At 36.3% G+C, this 4856-nt stretch overlaps 1 protein-coding gene across 1 annotated transcript in view; it reads left to right on the top strand.

The window, feature by feature from the left end:
- The window catches only part of Hmcn1 (hemicentin 1), a 402633-nt gene that overhangs the window by 152100 nt on the left and 245677 nt on the right, over positions 1-4856 (top strand). The gene's annotated exons all lie outside the window — the stretch shown is intronic.

Here is a 4856-nt window from a genome sequence, read left to right as displayed (position 1 = left end):
ATATATATATATATATATATATATATATATATATATATATATTCCATATGGAGTGAAAAATGTAACATACAGTCAAAATTCAGAATACCATAAATCATAGGTATGACGTTGTTGTTGATTATGTGTGTAACTGGCTGCAGTGGGCAATTGGAGAGATTGCCAGTGTTTCACAGACTTTTCATTATGCTCTGGCCTTCTTCCAACTCAAGCGTCTGAGTTTTTATGTGTGAGAGGGTTTCCCCGAGAACAGGAAAAGGTTGTTCTGCCCAGGCTTTAACACCACTCAGGAGCAGCTTTCAGACCATTAAGGCATAAACTCCAAATGCTCACCACAGGAGCGAGCTTAACAAAGTGTGCCTCATTCCTGTGTTTTCCTGTATTGTTTCCCCGCTACCCAGCAGCACCCTTAGAAGCTCCCAAAAAACATTTTGCTCTAGAATCCTGTGACAGTACCTGCATCTTTGGCCCTCTTAATTATAAGAGACTGAGCTTAGACACTTGTCTAAACAGGGATTTTCTTGCCTCGTCATCTTCTTCTCACTCTCTTTGCTTACAGACTAACCTTTGGAACTCCTCTGTTTCAATTATCAATTAAATATGCTTAGCACACACTAAGCAGATAGTAGGAAACATGGCCAAAAGTAAACACTGAGAATTGATGACTGTCCAAATAGACAAGTCAAGCACAAGATAAACTGCCTCTATGACCTACTATTCCTCCAGGCAAGAGTTTTACTAGAGGAAAATTCACTGGTAGCAATCCAAATCACCTGGAAGAAAGTTCAAATGCCCCAGAGACTACTAATAAAGTGGCATCGCTTGCATATTTCTTACTGTCAACAATGGGTACCTTATTGTTATGATTCAGAAAGCAACAACAGAATACCTGACTGCCAATTTAAGGCACTGCTGGCTTAGGACATGCTTAAATTAAATCATTTGAGGGATTAAGAGGCTTGACTTTCATAGCCCTTCCTACTGTGGTTAAAAAACAAAACAGACTCAGCACAAATCCCATTTTGGGCACGTTGATCAAAATAACAATAACATCAATTGTAGCCATGTTAATTCAAAATCCCAGAGTAGAAATACACTTCATTTTTTAATCAACCCTTGTCAAAGATGGCCTAAAATATCACCTTTCCCTCTGGCTGGCTATGCCTCTCTTAGATTCATTTTTCTCTTCTATCATAATTATATTTTTGTAGAATTTTTTCCTCTCTGGTTATTGTTTGTTGCTAGAGTTTTATCATCAGAGAGGCCACAGTGCACAAACAATAACTATGTAAATATTTTTGAATAAAAATTAATCCTTACTCTGATGGTGTCTAAGGAAGTGGCAGATTTAGTTAGCTTACAAGCTTAGGAATTGGGATGGGGAACTTTAGTGTATCTATGATTTAAATCCTCCTGGACTGGTTTGATCTTTTCTCTTATGCTTTATCTTGCAAACACTTTACTATGATGTTTCGAGGCCCTTTTTCACACAGACAATGAGTCAATGCATTTCTCTAATCATATAAATGATGCAAATGTTTTAACTTGCCTCTGATGTAGGTAAAGCACACAGAACAGAAGTAGCTGAAAAGAACACAAAATTTTATTTAAAACAGGAGAGAATGCTGTTTTATGCCTCCGAGTTTCCATTTATATGGAAACTCCAAATTCTGGATCTCATTTCTGAGAAGCAATATAAATTTTCCATTCAGACAGCTGTAGCTAATATATAGCTACATAGAATATAAGTCTATTACCACTGAAACTTCCTGGGCCAACTTTTGTCTCCTTCTACTTAAGGGAAACTCCCTATGATGATGTTAAATACTAGATTTAGATAATACAAAATGTTTCTATTAGCCTAGGATTATCAGTGTAATCATTTGTAATTTAACACATCCCCTGGGGTATATTTCCATTAAGTAAATTTGTATAAACCATTCCTAGATAATCTCCTAAGTACAGAAGAGAATATTCCATATCACATACTATATTGAGATTCTAAAACTAAAAAAATATTTTGGTTTAGATGGTTATATTAATTTTCAGTGCATATTTAATGCATATTCTACAGGCTAATATGGTTGCCTAAATAATATATGCACAATAACAATCCCAGTTCACACAGCCCCACCTAGATGAAGAGCTATATGTCATTAATGGCTGCTGAGAGGGGGGACTGTCATGTCCAGGGACCAGCTCTCCAATAGGGAGATAAACTGTGAACACATTTACAAATGGACTCAACAGGAGAGAGGTGTATCTATAAACATGCATGTGCGCACAGACATACATGTACTCCTATATGTATATATACACACATGTATAATGTTAATAATTACAGAAGGGCACATGAATTTGAGGTGTAGGGTGACACTGGAAAGTTGGAGGGCGAGAACGGGGAGTTGAAAAAGAGAGTCATGCTTGAAATTGTCTAAAACATTTTTAAAATATAAAAGGTACTTTATTCCTGATCATTGTAATATTTGAAAATTTTATTGACATCAAGTGTCTGTGTGCCTTAACTATTTATGATTTCATTACCAATCAAATACTGTAGCTTAATTTTTGCTGACATTAAAGAAGCCACTCTGCAAACAAAATTTGTTAGTACTGTCTATGTGTTTATCTGTATAACTGCATAAAATTTACAAGTAAGGCAATATTACTATATCAGAATTAAATGTATTGTGATTACAAGAATGTTTTTATTAAGCTTTGAAAGGTTTTATGAAAAATAGTACATTTTGCAAATCACAGAATAGTCTACTGGCACAAAGTGTTTTTAAGAGTCATTAGTAAATCACTCCCAAGTCTACAAAGGACCACACAAGAGAGTCCTCCAGTCATCCTCAATTGTGGCCTATGAATATCTGTAAACAACTCTGCTTACAGCACTAATTTAGTGTTTGGGGTGATGGAACACTTTATCATACGCTTTTTCTAGAAAAATTTCCAGTTATTTTAGCCTTCTAATATCAAAGTGCTATCTACATGGAATGTTTTTATTTAAAAAGAGATTTGTTCACTTGAGCAGAGATTAATTTTAGTGGATATAAATATGTAAGTCTGCTAGTGTGTGTGTTTAAATTGAGTTCATCCTATGCTTAGAGAACATTTCTTTCCTTGCCGGCATTTTCAACCAAAGAGGCATGCCCAATAGAATAGCATTAAAGTGAGCTTGCGTTACTATATGTTTGTGACTGACACAATGCCTGTATCTCAGAAATTCTCAAGGAACTGATGAAAATAACCATTTTTTTTAATTTGGAAAAATGTCTCATGTAAGAGCAAATATTTTCAAAGAGATAGTTCAAGATCCACTATTCATTATCTTTATGATCCCAGAGCATTCCTTAACATCACAAAACTTGGAGAAAATAATAGTTGCTCAATTTTGTTGTTCCTGAGTTAGAAACTGTTTAAAGGGTTGCTAATACATGAGGAAATTAATTAGTTAAATAACTGCCTCTTGAGTATATATGTCACGTATATAATTGTTTTGACTTTAGTGTTGAGTAAATTTGCTATTTTTTCAAGGATCACACTCTTCAAGAGGAGAAAATAGAATCTAGCTCTATCAATTAAATTTTAATTCAAATTAGTGCTACTAGGAATCCTCACTGGCTTACTATAAGGAGGTTAAGATCTCATTAATTTTCATGTGGTTTAACAGACTGATCTATCTCATGCAGGCACTTTGAAACCCTAGGTCATGGGTGCTCCACTCGAATTTTTACCTCTCACATTCTTAACCACTTTAGCAGAAGTCAGCAGTCTGTGCATCTAATGAGTAAAAAGAAGGGCTCTGTTTCAACTCTGCAATGACACACTCTGCTACATCTATAACCCATGGGCCTGAACTGGTACTATGGTATTACAGAATGCTGTAGCTGGCACTTGGTGGCTCATGGAAAATCAACTATACACTTACCTTGCTTATTATGTCGTGTGTCATCAAGTTGGCATCTAGAAATTAGCTGCTGTGTGTATTAATCTACATATTTGAAAATCCAAAAATGCAGAGCTTCCTTCTTTCAGAGAAAGGTTTACCAACACCTCTGACTCTTCTAACAAAAAGGATCATTAGAAATCTACCATAGCTACCACCAATTTGGAGAATAGTATCATCTTCTATGCCTTAGAATCCAAGGCTACACAGAAATTATTGTCCTAAACTCCTACCTGTGGACTTCGGTACTTGAGAAAGAGAGCATTGTCTATTGAGTAACATTTTGTTTGCAATATATGTTCCATGCTAGTAAGCTTAGTGGACATTAAATGGAGGCAGGTATTTAGTAAACCAGCACCCATAAATTAGACAGATCCACATACATTCCAGGTAGGCGGCTAGGAAGTACTGAGCTAAAGCAAGCCCTAGGAGGAACTCCATACCACTCCTGGAGCTCTCCATGGTGCTTGTTTTTGTGCCCTTCGGGCTCTCACATTAGTCCTGAAGTCTCTCTTTAAATGACCAGAAATCAAGACTGTGGTCCACCCTGCTCCTTAGTTCTGCCATATATTTTAACAGAAAGCCTTCCTAGTCACAATTCCAGGACAATGGTGTGTTTTTAGCATCAAGTCATCAACATCAAAACACTAACCTTGCCTTACTTGTCCCGGGCTCCAGCTGAGTAGTCTGGTATAGGTGTAGGTGTTGGTGTAAGAGATCTTCAGAGTCTCCTTTGAGAGATACTCAGCAGAAAGCAAATGCTAATTCTTAGTAGATGATGTCATGCTGCGATGAGAAGCCTAGACTTAGCCATTGAGTCACTGCTATGTCTACAGTTAGTAAGCCTTATGCATTTAGGTAGAAAGAAAGAAAGAAAGAAAGAAAGAAAGAAAGAAAGAAAGAAAGA

This window comes from Grammomys surdaster, unplaced genomic scaffold, assembly GCF_004785775.1.
Source record: "Grammomys surdaster isolate TR1022 unplaced genomic scaffold, NIH_TR_1.0 259, whole genome shotgun sequence".
Classification (NCBI taxonomy): Eukaryota; Metazoa; Chordata; class Mammalia; order Rodentia; family Muridae; genus Grammomys; species Grammomys surdaster.
This window is presented reverse-complemented; position numbering and strand designations above follow the sequence as displayed.